Genomic DNA, 21,584 nt, shown 5'->3' with positions numbered 1-21,584 from the left:
ATACTCCTTTCAAGATTGTCTTGTCTCTTGACCTTTGGTGGTATTCTCTTTAGTCGGATTTGCATGGTAAACTTGTCCTCCAATCCTCAAATAAAAAGTTATTGTAATTGGATGCTTGTTGATAAAGATTAAAATTATTATTAGTCATGTTTGGTGTATTTTAATGAAAAAAAATATTAGCTATTTTTTTTGTTATTGTATGGTACTGTACAGACATGGTCCACATGAATGTGAAACCCTTATAGGCAAGTAGGAAAGACTAATTTATTTTCCTAATTATCTCAAGGTAAAGGTAGACCCTTAAGCTAATTCTAAGTTCCAGGGAAGTTTGATATGTTTCTGTCTCTTATTTTGCAAGGATTGGAACACCTCGGCAGCGAAAGAGTGCTTCCCCTCTTTGTAGACAAGATTTTTTCTCACAAACGTTGTAATTTTTCCATACAACTTTCTTCCCCTGTAGGCTGAATTACCTTTTTATAAATTGAAACACAAAGAGAATAGGAACGTTTATTATTCACAATTGGCTCAAACATATTCAGATGAAAAAGAGCAAAGTAGGAAAAAATAGATACCGGATGCTTAAGTATATAGGGTAGTCATGGTCGAGGTTAAAACTCCACTTCAGGTTCCTAAACAACCATATCAGCAAGGTTTCCAACTGCAATGTTCCCCTGCAAATTACAAAGAAAAAAGAATTGGAAAATGCATTTAGACTAGGAGAATGCAAAACAGAAAGAAAATAATGTTATCCATGATTTTTGTCCAGCAAGCTTGGCAGGTCTCTCACCCTCACTGTGAAGCTAACTGTTCCAGAGTTACTTTGTATTTCTTCCCGTATGAGTATGACCACATTGCTGGAAGAATAAACTGCACATACTGATCCAAATTGTTACAAACCTGCCACTTTACTTCTCCAAGTCTCTACAACATTCAATTATTACAAACCTGCAAAGATGATATTCCACTCCAAGCCCTCAAAAAGTCACCATTGTCAAGAAGCTTAAGCTCCGGGGAGGTTGGGAAATGATCAGAACTTAACATTTCAATGTGTCCTTCCTGAAACAAAAGTTGAAACCAATGAGTAGAATCAATGAATGATAGAAGGTCATGAACTTGTGACCTTTGTGACATACCAACAGAGCCACCCACAATTTCCCTTCATTGGTTGCACCACAGATGTGCGGAGAACGCTTGAAACGAGTATCTCCATCCCGTGTCTCTTCAGCTGAGAAAGCTAGATAGTGGGGTCAAGTCTCAACAGTTACACTATCATCTCCATTTTTTGCTTCCTGTAAATACAGTATAAATTGCAGTACCAATATAGACATTAGGGAAGAATTTCCACCCACATGATCCTAGTCTTTAGAGCTGTATATATATATATAGAACATATTTTTCAAGAGAGATTAAACAACCAAGGTGACCTAGTCTTGAGATAAGTTGAAGAGGAGCAAGCATCTTCATGTCCCAAGTCATTGGTAGGGTTTTGTTGAATCTTTGCATGTACAAGGAAAGGATTTCTGTATTTTGCCAATACAGACAGTCCCTCTTAAGAAACAATATAATTGAAAACCATATGCAAATATTCTCAAAGTACAGTACATTGCAGTCTATGCAAGATATCAAATCGTCAACCGTTATGATGAAGAAAAAGAGAAGAAAAAGAGAATAAGCATAAGGAATCATGACCATGCTAATTGGACTAAAAAAAGCAAATGCATATGCAGCATTGTAGGCAACACTGTAGGGAATCAAACTAGCCGGGTATTAGGAGATATAGTTTCCTATTTTAATGGATGTGATAAAGGCAAATATTAGGAAAGTTTACCAACTCTATATAGTTGTAAATATGTTTCCTAGTTTACTGTAAATTAGATCCTAAAAGATAGGCATGTAATTCTAGATATTGTTTTATATATTGAACCGATTTATGTTCACTAATTAATAGAGAATATATTCTAAAAAATTTTGTGCTGAGCTTCATGGTATTAGATCCGTGAATCTGATCTTCCCTCCGTAGTCAACAGGCAGCCCTAATCCTGATTTTGTCCTCTCCTTCATCCCTCAATTCCTATAGCCTCCTTCCATCTTAGTTTTTCTCTTAAACCTATTTCACACACGGCTGAATCTGAGCAAACCTCTAGAGATTCCTCATCAACCTTGAATCCAATCACTCACGAAGTTTTTTCTCAGCCAACCTCCAACAATGTTGTTCTTGTTTTCATTCATAAACTCAACAACCATAATTACCTTGAATGGTTGCAATTGATAATGATGTTTATTAGTGGCAGAAGTCGAGATGACTACCTTATTGGAAGTGTGGTTCCTCCTTCATTCATTGATCCTTCATTCCGTTCATGGAGGGCTAAAAACAACCAAGTCATATCCCGGTTGATTAGCTCGATGACACCAGATATCAGTGAAAATTTTCTCCTCTATACTATCACTAAAGACATATGGGATGTGGCCCGTGAAACCTTCTTTAGCAAAGATAATACTGTTGAAATTTTCCATGTCGAGAGCCTCTTTCATGACATTCATCAAGGCAACAACTATGTCCCCATCTACTTCATGACCCTTCAATGCTATTGGCAGTAGTTAGATCTCTTTTAAGTCACACAAATGGAAATGCGCGGATGACAATGTCTATTTCAAGAAAATAGTTGAGACAAAGAGAATATTCAAACTTTTAATGGGGTTTGACAAGTCTCTTTATGAATTTTGAGGTTGAATTCTTGGAACCAAACCATTACCGAGGCTTCAAGAAGTCTTCTTAGAAGTTCGTCGAGAAGAGAGCCGAAAATGTGTTATGATGGGAATGCCTGATTCGTCCCCTTCTTCTGACAACTCTACCTTTGTTGTTTCGAAAGACCAGCAAGTTACTTTTGAACCATCTGCTTTTACCACACAATCAAACACTGATTCTCGACCACGCCGAGGGCGCCCATGGTGTGAGCAGTGCAAAAAACCAAGTCATGTCAAGGAGACATGTTGGAAGCTCCATGACAAACCTCCAGACTAGTAGCTAGCTTGTGTAAATTGTGATAGCCGTGCCAACATAGTTATACGAACCTAGATCAACTTGCTCCTAAATTTGTATGATACTAGCCCGGATCGAAATCAAGTTCAAATTCTAATGGTCACCTTAACTCCTAATCAAATTATGATTAGAAAATTTTATATATGCTGAAGACGCCACAATAGATGATGGATATCCTATTGATAAGTCAAACTAAAACACTCGATCTTTATTCGATGTTTTGGATGTTCAAAGAGAACAACAAGAATTGTTCTCACAAATAATTTTTGAATAATAATCTAAGCTACCATTCCATTAAAAAATAAGCCCTTAAATAGGCTAAAGTTACAAAAAATCAAACCCTAAAAACATTAGGAAAGTTTGGCCAACATAGAGAAAAAATTTGGAAAGTGCCGAATTTTTTCTAGTTTCCTAAACTAGTTTTGAATTAATTAATTCCTTCATTTTGAAATAGGAATTATTTAATTTACAATCAAAATATTAAAATATCAAATTTTATAAATTAATTTATCCAGCAAATACTAAAATAAAAAACTAAAATAAAAAACTATTTTCTAAAACAAAAGTTAAAATTTCAGATTAGGAAACTAGTTGACTAGATTGCCAAACAAGTTGTCTTTGTCTATTCACTAGCTATTTTAGGCTCCAAATGAGCTCCAATATGCCATGTAGGATGCCAAATAGGATTAGAATTGGTTCCCATACATTGCTATTGATTGGACTAAGCAAAGCTTGCTTGGAATGCAAGAAAAATCCTTCCCAGTGCCAAAACAGCAAAATTCAGCTATATTGAAGGCTTGTGCACAAATGATGGACTTGGATGCCTTTGCTTCTACCTTGACATGATTCCATGATCTCTTGGTGAGCTTAATCACATTCATAAGCTAACAAACCCATCCTTTTTTCCCGAAGTCCATAAATGTACCAAAACGGCTTCCCTGGTCCATTTCATCCTTCATAACTTGGATACTTAACACGAGCCTAGCATTTTCGAGTATAATAATGCCTTCTTGAGATTTAATAATATCTTGTGTGAAGTTAATCAGATTTTCCTTAAACCTCTTAGCTAGTGCCCTAGTAATTGGTCCTGTCTTCAGTTGCATAGGATCAGCACCCCAGCGTGTAGTTGATTGTACGGGTACAAGCTTGCCCTCAAATCAAAATCATCACCTGCAAAAAAAAGGAGATAAATCAGCAACATTAAATGTGGCATTCACGTTATATTTACCTGGCAAATCAAGCTTGTCGGAATTTTCATTAACCCTTTCCAAAACTTGAAAAGGTCCATCTCTTCGAAGCATAAGCTTTAACTTTCATTGTTCCGGAAACCTCTCATTTCTTAAGTGCAACCAAACCCAATCTCCCAATTCAAACATTACCTTTATTCAGCCTTGGTTAGAAATCTTGGCATATTGCTTAGTCCTCCTCTCAATGTTTGCTTTTGTCTTCTCATGAATCTGCTTAACAAATTCAACTTTTTGTTTTTCATCCATATTGGCACGTTCACTTAAAGGCAAAGGTGTTAAATCTAATGGAGTTAAAGGATTAAAACCATAAACAATTTCAAAAGTTGAATATTTAGTAGCAGAATGTATGGTTATATTATAAGCAAATTCAACATGTGGCAAACATTCTTCCCAAATTCTCAAATTTCCACTAATTAAAGCTTTTAACAATGCAAAAAAAGTTTTATACAATGTTAGCATCTTTAAATAAGCATCTTTATACAACATGATAAGTATAGGTTTCTTACTTAAAAATGCCTTTTTAATCTCACCTTGGCTACGATATATTTTTTTTTTCTTCTTTCTCCTCTCTTTCTCACTCTCGGATTTCTCTTTCCCTTTAACACTCTCGGCTTTCTATCTTTTTCTTTCACTCTTGGCTTCCTCTCTTTTTCCCCTCAATTTTGAGTTTAGAAAAACTTATTCGGCCTTGCTCTCTTGTTTGGTAGATGAAGCCATGAGTGGCATGCTTGTCTTTTCCTTTTACCGTTTGGCCTCCCTCATTTGTTGCATTTATAATTGATTTGTAAATACCTGTTTTGGAGTCAACGACTCTAGTTTAATCTTCTTTCCTTTAAATCGAAATACAATGGCATTTTCTTGACCATAATGTATGGTATCCTTATCAAATTGCTATGGCCTTCCCAACAAAATATGACTAGCATGCATAGGTACATCATATAAAATCACATCCACATATTTATCAATATTAAACTTTATCTTGGCTTATTTATTTACTTTCACCTCTCCACTATCATTAAGCCATTGAAGTCTATATGGTTTGGGATGTTTGATTGTTGTTAAACTTAATTTCTCCACCACAACACTACTAATAACATTGGCATAACTTCCACTATCAGTAATCATACTATAAATATTACCTTGAATGTCACATCTAGTATGGAAGATATTTTCTCTTTGCACTTGATCTTCATCTTTATACACAGTCAAAACCCTCCTTGCCACCAAACTCAATTTGGCCCTTGAAGCTTTTAGGGTCTTAGGTTCCTCTTACTCTTCATCTTCAATTTCTTCCTCAACAAATTTGGCTTGAGCTTCGGACCCCTCACTTTGGAATTCCAATTCTCCATTGCCTTTCAGCACCATAATTCTTTGGCTTGGACATTGGTTGGAAACATGTCCTCGGCCCTGACACTTAAAACACACAATATCACGAGTTCAAGATGGTTTAGAATGAGCTTTACCTTCAGATTTTTGTTTTGTGTAGGTTGGTACTCCCTTCATCTAGCTTCAGCTTTGGTCTTGATTCGAACATGGGATTGCTTCTCCAACCACTTGAACTTGTCCTCCCACTGCTTAAAACTCCTCCAAACTGATACAAACCTAGGACGACCTGCTTCTAAACCCGTATTGTGAGATCGAATTCCCTTTGTTCTCTTTGAACACCTAAAACACCATTAGAGAGTGAGTGTTTTAGTTTGACTTATCAATAGGATATCCATAACCTATTGTGGAATTTTTATGATATCAAGGTTTCTAATCACAGGTTGATTAGGGGTTGAGGTGACCATTAGAACTTGGATATAATTAGATCCGGACTAATATAATACGGGTTCAGGCGCGATCGTTCTTTATTTTCAATTAGGAATTAATTAATTTTACAATGAAAATAATAAAATAATAACTTTCCTAAGTTGATTTGTCCAGCAAATAAATAAATAAAAACCAAATAAAAGACTAATTTCTTAAAACAAAAAGTCAAAATCGAATTAGGAAACTAGTTGACTAGTTTGATTACTAAGGTATCTTTGACCAATCTTCAGCTTGTTTAGGCTCCAAATCAGCTTCCATATGTCATTTAGGATGCCAAATATGATTAATAATGATTCCCACACATTGCCTTTTGATTGGAATAAGTTAAACAAGAAGAAAAGTCAAAGCCAGCGGCTAAACAGCACATTTTCAGCTAAATTGAGATGCTGTCTGTACAAGTCCTTTTTAGATGCTTTTGATTCTATCTTGTCTGGATTTACACGTCCTCTTAATGATAGTCATTGATTTCATGAAGTGTTGGAACCATTCCTTGCTGCCTGGAGTCCAAATTTGTATAAAAACAGCTACACGTATCCGTATCGGCTTCCACCACTCGGATGCTTAGAACAGGCTTTGTATCTTCGGGTATGGACAAGCTCTTTTGATAATTAACTACTCCCTGTATAAATGCTCTCAGGTTATCCTTGAACCTCTTGGCGTGAGCTCTAGTGATCGGCCCGGTCTTCATCCGTATCGGATTAGCACCTCAGCAGATTGTCGGTTGTGCGGACTTGAGCAGATTCTCATCATTCCCCTCTTCTTGAAAAGGATTTGTCCTCAAATCAAGATCATGACCTGCAGCAAAAGGAGATAAATAAGCAACATTAAATGTGGTACTAACATTGTACTCACCCGTTAAATCAAGCTTGCCGGTATTCTCGTTAATCCGTTCCAAAACTTGAAAAAGTCCATCCACACGCGGCATAAGCTTTTACTTTCTTTGTTTTGGAAACCTTTCCTTTCTTAGGTGCAACCAAATCAAATCTCCTGGGTCAAATACTATCATAACAAAATCTAGAAATACATGCTCATTATGGTAAAAATTACATTTTTAAAGTTAGCAAAAAATCTCTTCCAAATTTTCAAATTTCCACTAAGTAAAGCTCTTAACAATGTAGATAAAGTTCTATACAATAAAAGCATCTTTAAATAAGCAACTCTATAAATCATATCTAGCAATGGTTTCTTAGTTGAAATTGCTTTATTAACATTTCCAAAACTCAAATAATTTTTTTTTATTTTTCCTCTCTTTTCTTCCTTTTCCGTTCTCACTCACAGATTCATTAGTTGTAACATCACTCTCGGGTTTATTAAAATTTTTCCACTCGACCTCAGTTTTAAAGGACTTACCTTGGATAGAAAGCTCAACTTTTCCCTCTTGAATGGATGGTGAAACCGTTGGGGCCATTCTAACCTTCTCTTTGAGCCTCTCAGCTTCTCTCCTTTGTTGCATTTGTAATTGGTCTCTAAAAACTCCTTCGGAGACAATGGCTTCAGCTTAACCTTCTTGCCTTTAAACTTAAAAACAATGGAGTTCTCTCTCCCATAATGTATGGCATCTTTATCAAATTTCCATGGCCTCCCTAAAAATATATGACCAGCATGCATAGGTACAACATCACACAACACAACATCCACATATTTATCTATGCTGAATTTTACTTTAGCTTGTTTATTTACTTTCATCTCTCCACTATCATTAAGCCATTGTATTCTATATGGTTCTGGATGTTTAATAGTTGTTAAGCCTAATTTATCAACTACCATGCTACTAATTACATTTGCACAACTTCCACCATCTATAATAATACTACATATGTTACCTTGAATTTCGCATCGGGTGTGGAAGATGTTTTATCTTTGAATTTGATCCTCATCTGTATATAGTAAGGACCCTCCTTGCAACTAAGCTTAAGTCAGCCCTTGAAGGTTGGAATGTTTTGGATTACTCATGCTCATCCCTTCCAAGTTCTACATCATCTAATTTGGCCTCTCCCCTACTTTCTGCACTTTCGGATTCTAGTTCACCATTACCTTTCAGCACCATGATCCTCCATTCGGACATTGATTGGCGATGTATCCTTGCCCCTGGCACTTGAAATACACAATTTCATCAGTTCTAGAAGGTTTAGTATCAGATTTACCTTCATTTTTGTGTGCTTGGATAGATTCGGTTTTGGACTCCCTTTTTGGCCAAGTGGTGCTTTCTTCTCCGAGTTTTGGCTTTTTTCTTTCTTCAAAGGTGGGATTAATTCTCCAAGCACTTGGATTTGACCTCCCTTACTTGAAACTCCTCCAAACCATGAGCTTGTAACCCTCCTCTTGAGTTGATGCTCAAGTTTAATAGCCACATGCAACATCTCCTCCAATTCCATATATTGTTGCAATTCTAGTTAAGCATTTCCATCTCCTTATAATAATCCTCCACGGACCTATTCCCTTGAGATAAAGATTGAAGTCTTTGATGCAGCAACCTATGATAGTGTGATGATACAAATCGCTTCCTCATGGCTCCTTTCATTTGTCTCCATGTAGTAATCAATTCATCACCTACTCTCCTTCGGGTATTTTGCTCATTGGTCCACCATCAGAGTGCATAATGTCGAGCTTTCATTGCTGCCAACTTAACTTTCTCAGCCTTTGAATAGTTGTGATAATAAAAAATCATCTCCATTCGCTCCTCCCATTCCAAATAAGCTTTCGGGTCATTTGTTCCCATGAAAGGTGGAATGTTTACCTTGATATTCCCAAGATCATCATCTTCATTCCTTGCTGGCCTTCCATGGTTTTGCCTTCCTTGGAATGTAAAATTTTCATGAAACTACTCCTCCAAGTCATCTTCAAAGTTACCTTCCTAAAATTCCTCTCTAGGTCGCCCTCGGCTTCCTCGACCTTGTCATTGACCTCCATGAGCATCAAGCCTTGTATTTGGCATTCCTTGGGATGTTTCTAATCTGTCCATCCTTTGATTTATATGGTCAAATTGAGTATTCATCTGCTGCAATTGCTCCAAAACAGCTTTCATGTCCGTTTGCTCACCACTCTCCGTAGCTTAGGAATCACCTTCAAATTCTACAGACTTTTCTTCATTAATCCTTAATGGTGGATCTCCCCTTCTCAACCTTGAATTTTCCATGTTAGTATGAATAACACAAAAATGAAATAGAACCTCACCAAGATCACTTCCTTATGTGTTTCACTCAATCAAGTTCTTGACACTTGTGTTTTCACACTAGTTTTAGCTTTTACCCTCTTTGGAGCTCACACACTCTTGCCTTTTTTCTCTCAATGAATTATCTCAAAGCTCTAATTAAAACACTTATAAAACAGAAATTATATTCCAAGTATGTTTTAATTAAACTTATCAAGAAAGCATTAGCAAAAAGCAAGTAATACCGAATGAATTTAAAATACCTAACTTTGGCTTTTCTAGGCAAAAATAAGGCAAATTACAAGAAAATATTTGGAATCAATAAGAACTGGACTAGATAGTAAGAAATTAAGAATCCAAGAATAAATTTTAGAGAAAGAAATTCAAACTCAAACAAGAATCAATTGGAACAAAAATAAGGAATAGTTGTTAGTTGTTGTCCTTTGTAATTCAAGTTTTTGTATCAAATCCTTTAACTAATTTTAATCCAATATTTTTATCACCCAAAATTCAAATATCCAGCAGCAAAAATAAAACTCCAGCAACTCCATATATTGAATAAATAGTTAACAATTCAGCAGTTCAAAGAAATTTCCAGCAAATACCAAATTCAACAAACCGAATTTTTTTTATTCGGCTTTTTCTTCTTCTTTTCTTTTCTTTTTCTTTTTTCTCATAGAATGTAAAACAACTCTAGTAGCAAATATAAACACCAAAAATAGCAATTCCACACCAAAAATCCACTAAACCTGTGACCTCCAACAACAAAATACAAATTTGCAATTTTTTTTGTACATCTATATATGTTGCCGCAAACACACTTTTTTTTTTTTGAATATATGAATGCAAATATTAAATATCAAAATAGCAAAGAAAAATCAACAATGAACTAGATTACCAAGAAAAATAATGAAAACCATCCAACAAACTAGAAAATAAAAAATATGGTAAAACTAGGAAAACCTAATTTAACTAGGAATAATATATATATATATATATATATATATCTATATATATATTTTTTGGGTTAAAGATGCTGAAAGTGTATGAGATGGATGCAATGCAACCTTGACCTAATGCTAAAATTTTAGAATAACACAAAAACAAATAAAGCAAATAAAGATAGGTCAAACCTGAACAAAATTTGGCTTTAATACCAAATGATACGAACCTAGGACAACCTGCGCCTAAACCCATATTATATTAGCCCTGATCTAATTATGTTCAAGTTCTAATGGTCACCTCAACCCCTAACCAACCTGTGATTAGAAACCTCGGTATAATGAAGACATCACAATAGGTAATGGATATCCTATTGATAAGTCAAATTAAAACACTCACTTTTTAATGGTGTTTTAGGTGTTTAAAGAGAATAAAAAGAATTCAATCTCACAAATAATTTTCTATATGAATAATGTACTGAATATTATTGATAAAATGAGCCCTTAAATAGGCTAAAAGTTACAAAATAAAACCCTAATTATCTAGGTAAAATCGGCCATCAAAGAATAGGAAACCTAGCTTGGCTGAAATTCGCCTCCTTTTCTAATCTAATTTGGATTAATCAATTCCTTTATTTTGAATTAGGAATTAATTAATTTTACAATGAAAATAATAAAATAATAACTTTCGTAAGTTGATTTTTCAAGCAAATAAATAAATAGAAATCAAATAAAAGATAATTTCCTAAAACAAAAAGTCAAAATCAAATTAGGAAACTAGTTGACTAGTTTAACTACTAAGGTATTTTTGACCAATCTCCAGCTTGTTTCAGCTCCAAATCAGCTTCCATATGTCATGTAGGATTCCAAATATGAGTAATAATGATTCCCACACATTGCCCCTTGATTGGAATAAGTCAAACAAGAAGAAAAATCAAAGTCAGCGGCTAAACAGCACATTTTAGGCCAAATTGAGATGCTCTCCGTACAAGTCCTTTTTAGATGGTTTTGATTTTTTGTTTTCTGGATTCCATGTCCTATTAATGATATTCATTGATTTCATGAAGTTTTGGAAACATTTCTTGCTGCCCGGAGTCCAAATTTGTACGAAAACAGCTACTTGGGTCAGTATCGGCTTCCACCATTCGGATGCTTAGAACAGGCTTTGTATCTTCGGGTATGGACAAGCTCTTTTGAGATTTAACTACTCCATGTATAAATGCTCTCAGGTTTTTCTTAAACCTCTTAGCTTGAGCTCTAGTGATCGGTCCAGTCTCCATCCGTATCGGGTCAGCACCCCAGCTGGTTGTCGGTTGTGGGGGCTCGGGTGGATTCTCATAAGCAAATTAGATGAATGAGCCATCAGATTCATTCTAATATGGTATTCATAAAAAAAAAGGGCTACAAATGTTTCTCACCTGTAATTAAGAAGATCTATCATACCATGGACGTTACATTCTTTGAAAACCAACTATATTTTTCCAATTCTGTGATTCAGTGGGAGATAGACACACATGAATTGTAGAATTGGGATTGGGACTCTCCCATTGAGACTAGTTTCATCTTAAGACAGTTAGATAACACTCATCCCACCACTCTTCCTAATTCTTCTAGTCTTCCTAGTCGTATTAGGTCCTTCCAATCCTTACTCCACCATCCCACACTCACTGTTACAACTTGGTCTGAATCCAACATTGTCAAATTCCTCATTTAAGGCATATCAATCCAAGTGGTACCCTCAGCACCTCAACCTACCCAATGATGTAGTTAATGTGTACTCTAGGAAAAGGACTTTCCAAGGGCTTGTACAAGAACAACAAAGCCATGATCAAACTCCAACCCAAGTTAATCCTGGAATCATACAAGGTAAGGTTAAGACTAACTTGGAATCAAGTGGTGATGTGATACCACGTTCTACTTTAGATCTTGACCTGCCAATTGCTTTGAGAAAAGGTACTCGGTCATGGATTCAACATCCTATATGAAACTTTGTGTCATACTCAAAGCTATCTCAAAGATTTAGGGCTTGCATGACTGATAAGTTCAAATTCCCAAAACAATGTTTGAAGCTTTAAAAGTACCAAAATGAGAGGGCTGCTACCCTAGAAGAATATCGAGCTCTTGAAAAGAATGGCACATGGAATTTGAGCATTCTTCCTCTTGGAAAACATATGGTTGGTTGTAAATGGATTTTCTCGATTAAACAAAAAGCACATGGCAGCATTGATTAGTTCAAGGCATGATTGATAGCCAAAGGCTATAAACAGTCATATGGAATTGATTATCAAGAAACATTTGCCTCAGTAACAAAGCTCAACATTGTATACGTATTATTATCTGTTGCCTCTAATCTAGACTAGCTTTTGTTTCAACTGGATGTGAAAAATGCATTATTAAATGGAGAATTGGTGGAAGAGGTTTATATGGACATTCCTCCAGGATTTGAAACCGAGTAAACAAGAGGCTAGGTTGGTAGTTGCAAAAATCATTATATAGGCTGAAATAATCCCCACATGCATGGTTTGATAGTTCACTAAGGTGTTGAAACTTGATGGATATACAAAGTCCCAAGTTGATCACACTCTCTGCATTAAACTCTTTGATCATGGCAAGGTAACTATGCGGATAGTTTATGTGGACGACATGTCCTCACGGGAAACCATGAAGAAGAAGTGAAAAGAATTAAGCTCTTACTATCCAAAGAGTTTGAGATCAAAGATTTAGGCACTCTATGGTATTTCTTGGGGATGGAAGTAGTTAGATCCAAATAAAGGATTTTGGTATCTCAACGGAAATATTCCTTAGATCTCTTTAGTGAAACTAGAATGAGTGGATATAGACCGGTTAAGACACCTATGGATCCTAACACCAAGTTGATGCTTAAAACTGAAGAAGTAGCTGTGGATAAAGGTCAATACCAATGAGTAGTGGGCAAACTTATCTACTTGACATATACGCGGCCAGATATTAGCTTTGCTGTAAGCATTGTAAGCCAATTTCTAAGTAACCCTTTGGAAGATCACATGGAAACTGTGTATCGAATCCTTAGATATATCAAAAAGGATCCTGCAAAAGAACTAATGTTCACTAAGTATCCTAAATGTGACCTAGAAGTCTATATAGATGTAGATTGGGCTGGATCACCCATTGACCAAAAATCTACCTTAGGGTATTGTTGATATGTATGGGGAAGCTTAGTGATATGGCGTCGTAAAAAGTAGCAAGTTAGTGGCATGAAGTAGTGTTGAGGTAGAATTTCGTGCCTTGGCCTAAGGCACATAGGTTATAGTTATAGTCTTAGACTACAGATATCCTCACAAAAGCATTGTTTCGTCCCAATTTCATTGAGCTAAGTTCTAAACCTGGTCTCATGAACATCTATGCCACCTAGTTTGAGGGGGAGTGTACGGAATCAAACTAGCCATGTATTAGGAGATATAATTTCCTATTTTGATGGATGCAATAAAGGTAAATAGTAGGAAATTTTACCAACTATATACAATTATAAATATGTTTCCTAGTTTGGTGTAAATCAGATCGTAAAAGATAAGCATGTAATTCTAGACATTGTTGTATATATTGAACTGATTTAGGTTCACTAATTAATAGAGAATATATTCCAAAACATTTCATGCTCAGCTTTAAACCCAATAATTCATATCATATCTATTAATAGCAATGTCTGTTCTGCAAGCTAGATCAGATTTAGATATGAATATTTGGACAGCAAAGAAACATTAATATGGCTGGTGTTTGTCACAGGAAAGTCATTGATCCCTATTGGATGCATAAAAGACTATAAAAAAAAAACAATAAAATAATTAGATGATGATGAAATATACAAGTATAAACATTCTTAACTAATCATGATATTAATGTTTAATTGCACCATGTGAAATATATTAATCGTTGTGTATGACTGATTAATGTGAAAAAGTTAAATGGTGAAATAATAATCCGAAATTAACCAATAGCTAGTAACTACAACATATGTTTGTTTAATTTGTAAAACCAAAAAACATAAAAAATAGAGTTTGCTTTAGGGAAAATACTGTTCACATATATGAACAATTAGAGTATATTAATGACATGAATCTAAGCATTGATTCCCTTTTCCATCAAGCAAGCCTAAAAATTGTTAAATACCTTAACCCATTAAATAGTAACCTTCAAACCAAGAACACCAGCATTTTGGAGATCCTCATGAGCAGATTTGTTAAATTGGAATAAGACTTCCCTAGAAACCTATTCATATTTTAGTTATAAAGATAGTAGCTTTCAAAATATTATTAAGCAAAAAATATAGGTCCAGGAACATACCAACATTGATATAAATCCTCTTTTTTGCAGACTTAATCTAATAAGCAAGAGCATAAAAAGGTTTGTGAGAATACGTGGAGAATTTTGCTCAAATGAAAAATAAATAAACTAGAAGTCCATTTGAATTTAACAAAGTGAAGAGTGATTTCATGCTTTACAAAGTCATAACAGTAAAGCCCTTAGTACCTTAAGTTCCAAAGATTCCTTAGAGATGGTTATGGGAAGACTTTTTGAAGGTATATCAACTAATGTTATTATTCCACCTGTAGAAACAAAAGTGATTATAAATGTCAATGTATGTTTATGAGCAGCTGTACCACGAGAGTAATCTGACAGTATATAGAGGGAGAGAATGAGAAAAAATGAAGCAAGTTTATGAGATTTTGGATTTAATAGATAAGAAATTAGTGTAAGACAGAAAAAAATCTTTTTATATTTTCTAAAGGTCTAAGAAGTGCAATGTGCATGAAAGTATTGTAAGCCTTAAAACTCAACTCCATAAAATCAAATATATGAATGTAGTAGCGCATTGATTAAGCAATTTTGAAACCACATTGGCATACCAGCAGCTGCTGCTTAAGGTTCCTGAAGGAAATCCTTCCCACTCAGCTCTTCCAAGATCATCAAGGTGCGCATGATAACAATAGTATATTCAAAGGAAATCAAATTAGCCGGCCACTCATTGAGATCAAATTATGGCCTTAATTTTAAACAAAATGATTGAAGATTTTCAATAACTCAAAGAGAGACCAAATCACTTTAGCAATTAGTAGCTTATTAGATGGAAAATAAATTAACTAGAAATCTCCCTCAAATATGAAGACAAAAAACCGCCATACATTCCATGCACTTAGGCACAATAGAAAAAGCCATGTATGAAAAAACATATATCGAAACAGAGTTATCTTGTAAAAGTATCGTAGAGTTACAACAACTGCAGAACAACAAAGGATGATTAATTAATGTGCAATTAAGTTCTTTATAGTGCTTAGAAAACTCTGCAAAATGTAAGCTTCAATAAGAGTAGCATGGTAGCTCATTAATGTGGTTTCCATAAAATATACTCCAAAATTCTAGCACTTCATCTGGACTCTTTTACCTTTTAATATAATTATTTAAAAAAAAAACCATTTACTCATGAAACCATGAAAAAATAAGCCAGAAAAGAAAGTTCTTTATCATCTTAACAGCAGCCTCTCTGTAATCAATTACATACCCCAAATTGGAACTCGAATGCTTTTCATCTTCTTTAGCAATGGAGATGATCTCCCCGCCCTGTATTTCAACTGTATTTCATACAGGAAGAATGAATTGATCAGGTGATGCATAAGAACAAACCAAGAAAAATAAAATAAGAATGCATGGCTAATGAGACAAAATGAACATTTATTAAATAGTTGGTTTATATTATTCGTTAGGATTTATAAATAAAAATCAACTATCAAACATACCAGCCCCGGCTAAAATGCCTTGTGGTGTTACAAAGCACTCACTTGCTATCCAATAATGTTGGTAAGGAAGCAGACTGCAACTATTCTGAGAGAGCTATAGTAACAAACAGTTTTTTGATAAATAAATAAACTAATAATAAAGAAATGGTAACTTCTGTCAAATTTCGCCATACAATATCTCCAATGAAACCTGTTTGGACCATAATATTAATTTTCCAAATAAATATTTTTGTTTCATTGAAATATTATTTTTGGGAGATCAATTAAATAGCATTCGTCCCACCTTGATTGGAGATGATAGAGAGACAAAACTTGTACATGTATAAATTATGATTTTGAAGTTAGTTTTTTGAAAAGTCCCACATCGGAAGCATGTGAAGCAATTCAAAGTTCTCTACATATATAAATTGAAGCTCTATTGGCTTTGAAAAAGGATCTCTACACACCTCCACAAATAACTACAAGAATATAGACTAATTAGTTTATTCTCTTTAAAATTTACTTTCTTTAGTTTATTTTTCTTAGTTGTTTTTAGTTGAAAATTTATTTTAAAAGTCTTTTATTCATTAAAGCAATTGGACCTTATAAGGTTATTTTTGTTTTCCAATAATGAATATAATTGTCTGAGGAGTTTGATTCATTTGGTGCACATTTTCTTTTATTTCTTTGAACTATTATAGGTTTGAAGTGGCGCGCCCATAAATTTAGGAGATAACAGATTGTTGGAAATTTTCCAACATTATTCCAACATATCTTTTTGGTATGCCTAGTGGGACCCACACAAAAGTTCAACCGAGGACAATGGTTCAGACTCGATCAAGATCGCTAGAGTCTGAGACCCATAATAACAACAAAGAAGAAGGATCTGGCAAGACTCTCAACTTGACAGAGATGTCCACCTAGGAGTCGATCGGTGAGCTATCCCAAGATCTGAAGGAGGGTAAAGGAAGATGGAAGTGGTCCAAGAAACTCAACAACGATTCTAGAAGACCCAGCAATGAATGATGGAAGGCATTATGGAATTGTTGCGTCAACAATTGCAGGTTTCTCAAGTCTCGATGAGTGATGCAAGGCCATTTACTGGCCAAGAAGAATAGGTGCAAGCCTTTTTAGCCGTACCTGAAGGGAACACGTTAAGGACTGATGCACCAACTGTTCTGGCGAGAACAACCAAAAATGAAGGAAGACAGTCGCACTAGAACGGCAGCCTTATATTCTCCCACCAGCTCAGAACCCAAGTCATGGTGGAGGACCAACTGAAAACCAAGGCCAGAATGTTAGAAATGGCCAGAAAGAACAGATTGTACTGGCTCCTTAGGCCGTACCACATGTAGTGCGGGCTTTTCAAGCTGCACCTTAGGGCATGCAGACCCCTCAAGCTGCAAATAATATTAATGGAGGAAGAGCAGACTTTTCGCCCCATGATTTCCCATATGTCCTAAATCAAGGTCACGGTGGGGGACATGCTGAACAATTTGGCCAAAACTTTCTGTATGGCCAAAATGAAGACCATCACCACCAGGTCGACTACCATGGCCCGACATGGAGACATGGACATAATATTTGAAACTGGATGAACAATGGCTATGGCATAGATAGGGCGGCTGTTGAGACCATCATCCAGAAGATGATCAGCCCCGCATTTATAAGAGTTGGTCGACCATCCTACAGAAGGCCTTACCCAGAGGCCATTGATCAGATAGAATTTCCAAGGGGATTTAGATATCCTAAATTCATTTTGTTTTTAACTGAAGAGAATCAATCTACTGTGGAGCACATAGGCCGTTTCACTATCCAGTGTGGAGAAGCTGCGGCCAATGAATTTTTAACGTTCCATTTGTTTGATAACTCTTTAACAGGTTTTGCTTTCTCATGGTACATCAATCTACAACCAAATTCGATTCATACTTGGCAGGAGTTAGAGCAGAAATTCCATGAGCAATTTATAGGATTGAGCTGAAGATCTCTATGGCTGATGGCTGATTTGTTGCGTTTGCATCAGATGGAAGGTGAATCAGTGGAGAACTTTATTCCCCGGTTCAAGAGAGCAAGGATCATATGTCATCTGGATATACCAGAAAGAGAGTTTGTCAAGCTAGCTCAGAGCATACTGAGTTATAAGCTTCGAAAGAAGTTTGAGGGGACAAAGTTTCATGATTTGTTCGAGCTAGTTTCTCAAGCATCCAGATATGAAGGTATTTTAAAGGAAGAGTATCAAAGGAAGAACTCATCTCGGGGATTGTACTATAGAGACCTAAATACAGAGATTTATTTGGTCGAAGCTGAAGACTAGTGAATCGAGGATGCCTCCGCCGAAATTGATGCTGCTGAGGTAGTGGCCACTAGGCCATAAGTATGCAAAGTTTTAGTTAGACCAACAAAGAATTAAAGGATTCCTCAATTGGTCATGGATATGAAAAAGAATTGGCTCGAGCCAAGGAAGGTTTACAATTTTGACATCTCCAAAGTCGACCAAATTTTTGACCATCTGTAGGTCGACAAGGTAACTAACTTACCTAAGGGCCATGTTTTAACCACAGCTAAAGAAACTAAAAAGAAACCGTACTGCAAGTGGCATGGTATGTGGAAGCATCAAACTGTCCACTGTGTGGTATTCCGAAATGCAATCCAAGCACTAATTTACAAAGGCACCTTGAAGTTTCTAGAAAAAAGAAAGGATGTAATGGAGGTTGATAACAATCCTTTCCCATCGGCTAAAATGGATATGGTTTCGGCCAGAATTGTAGACTTGACTAAACCTTAAATGAAGGTCGAGCTAGGACATCCCTCATCAGGCAAAGTCTGGAAAAAGGAGAATAGACCGAGAAAGGAGTATTTTGCCAAAAAGGCCGAACTACCCACTATAGTGCTTTGTACCTGCTGCAAACATGAGGTTGAAGATGGAAAGAAGCAGCAACCTTTAGAGATATATGAGCAAAATGTGTTAACGTCACCATTAAAGAATTACAGGCCTCATAGTCAAAGTCAGTGTTCCAGCACTTAAGACTAAAGGTGCAAGGTGGGCATTGGACGCTGAACCATCAACACCAAGGGGGGCAATTTGATTCTAAACTTCAGGTTACATTTTCGAGGGATAATCAAATAAGATTGGTTTCTCATAAAATTGAGAAGCCAAGGACATTTTGGCCACCAATTATAGAAATAGGTCGCTAGTACCATGTGGAATATAAGCATTATCAGTCGCTCACCAGATCTCAAAAGAGATGGATGCAAAGGCAACATGCTACTGTAAGAAGACTAGTACAAGAAGTAAAAGCTCATGAGAAGGCTATTGAAAAAAAGCCAGTGACAATACTAACTCGGCTTGAAAATAAGAAAGATGATAATATATTAAAGGAATTGGAGTCATACCTTTGCGATACAGAGGGTAGGCTATAGGGTTTGAAGAAGATGGCTGAAGTCACGGATAAAAAGGTCGTTGTCTCATCAGGAGCCGGTCCTTCTGGAGTGAAGAAGCAATCTATGGTATGGGTTAGGAAACAAGTGCTGAAGTTCTCCCATGCATAAAGAATTTGGATGACGACCTTATGAAAGAAGACATGATTGATTCTTTGACCAATAAAAAGTTGAAAGTCAAATTTAAAACCATGGATGAAGTGACTTGTAATATGATCGTTGTCTTACCATTAACATTTGAAGCTAACCCTAACCAAGTGAGTGTGATGGAAGGGGATGTTATAGAAGATGGAGATGTCAAGGTAGAGATTGTAGAGGACATTGAACCTCTAAGGAAGGAGTTAAATCATTCTCGACCTCAAAAGATGATTTTGAAGAAGCTCGCAGAAAGAATGGCACAACATTTAAAGCCACTCTATATTAATGCTCATTTTGATGGCATGCCTGTAAATAGGGTTTTGGTAGACAATGGAGCAGTGGTGAATATTTTTCTTGCTTCCATGTTGGCCAAGTTATCCAAAAGCGAACATGACATTATCCCAACCGAGTTGAAAGTTAGCAACTTCCAAGGAGGAGTTACAAAGGCAAAAGGTGTTCTTCTACTATGGGGGGCAAGTCTATCATGACCGCATTTTTTGTTGTGGAATCCAAATCTAGTTATAATGCTTTACTTGATCGTGATTGGATCCATGCAAGTTTGTGTATGCCACTACCCCTGCATCAAGCTTCATGGTTTTGGAATGGCAAGGAGGTTGAAGTGGTTCAGGCTGATAGTCGACCCTTCTTAGTTAGTGCCAATGCAGTTGAAGCTTGGTACTATGAGGATGAAGTTTGCCAAGTTCAATTTTTCGGCGGTGATAAGCAAGGCCGCCCTACAGGGGTCATGGCCTGGAAAGATGTCAAAGGATTGCGCAAGGTAGCAAAAGAGCTAAGGGATGAGTTGGCTCGACCGACAGTAGCCTGGATATCAAAGGTTAACATAAATAGTTCTTAATGAGATACGCCAAAAAGAGGAAGAAAAAATGGTGGCAGTTCAAACTACCATTAGGAAGTTAATGGCGTATATGGTAGAAAAGAAGTTAGAAGTTAATTTGGCGGTGGACTTGGCCGAACGTATTATGGAGGATAATTCCGGTATTGATGATAAGTCCATCTTCGATGAGATTCTGTTGGCACTAGTTAAGACGGACAACTCCAAGGCCAAGATTCAAGATCCACTAATAGAAGTAAACTTAGGCACTGATAAGGATCCTCGACCAACGTTTGTAAGTGGCTTATTAGAAGCTGATTTACGAGACAAAATTATTGAACTTTTGAAGGAGTTCAAAGATTGTTTTGCATGGGACTAGCATGAGATGCCTGGATTGGATAGGAAATTGGTAGAACATCGCTTTTCAATCAAAAAAGGATTTTGGCTACATAAACAACCACCAAGGAAGATGTCACTAGAGGTCACATTTTAGGTGAAAGAAGAAATTGAGAGGTTGGTTAAGGCGGCTTCATCAAGACAGCTTGATATTTAGAGTGGTTATCTACAGCCAAAGATTATTATCCTATGCCAATGGTTAATTTACTTGTGGATGAAGTGGCCAAGCATGTAATTCTTTCCTTCATGGATGGACATTCTGGATATAATCAAATTTTCATCACAGAAGAGGATGTGCCAAAGACAGCCTTTAGGTGCCCAGGTGCAATAAGCATATTCAAATGGGTTGTCATGCCATTAGGTCTGAAGAATGTAGGAGCTACATACCAAAGAACAATGAATGCAATCTTCCATGATATGATTGGGCATATTTTAGAGGTTTATATTGATGATGTTGTCATGAAATCTGATGTCATGAAAGATCATGTGGCTGATTTGATAAAGGCATTTGAGCGGATGAGAAAACATAAGTTGAAGATGAATCCCTTGAGATGTGCATTTGTCTCTGCAGCTAACTTTTTAGGATTTCTAGTCCATCAAATAGGCATTGAGATTGACAAAAATAAGGCTCGGGCAATTTTGGAAGCCAAACCACCACAGAATAAAAAGGATCTGTAAAATCTTATTAGAAAGATCAACTTCCTTATAAGATTCATCTCTAATACATCTGGGAAGACTCAACCTTTCGTAGAGCTACTAAAATTGAAGAATGAAGAAGAATTTAAATGGGAAAGTCATCACCAGGAGGCATTTGATCGAATAAAAGAATACCTGAAAAA

At 36.1% G+C, this 21,584-nt stretch overlaps 1 pseudogene; it reads right to left on the bottom strand.

Moving 5' to 3' along the window:
* Positions 1–346: 346 nt before the first annotated feature.
* On the bottom strand, positions 347–17,385 carry LOC125418881 (allantoinase-like; annotated as a pseudogene).
* Positions 17,386–21,584: the final 4,199 nt, after the last annotated feature.

This window comes from Ziziphus jujuba, chromosome 1 (genome assembly GCF_031755915.1).
Source record: "Ziziphus jujuba cultivar Dongzao chromosome 1, ASM3175591v1".
Taxonomy (NCBI): domain Eukaryota; kingdom Viridiplantae; phylum Streptophyta; class Magnoliopsida; order Rosales; family Rhamnaceae; genus Ziziphus; species Ziziphus jujuba.
This window is presented reverse-complemented; position numbering and strand designations above follow the sequence as displayed.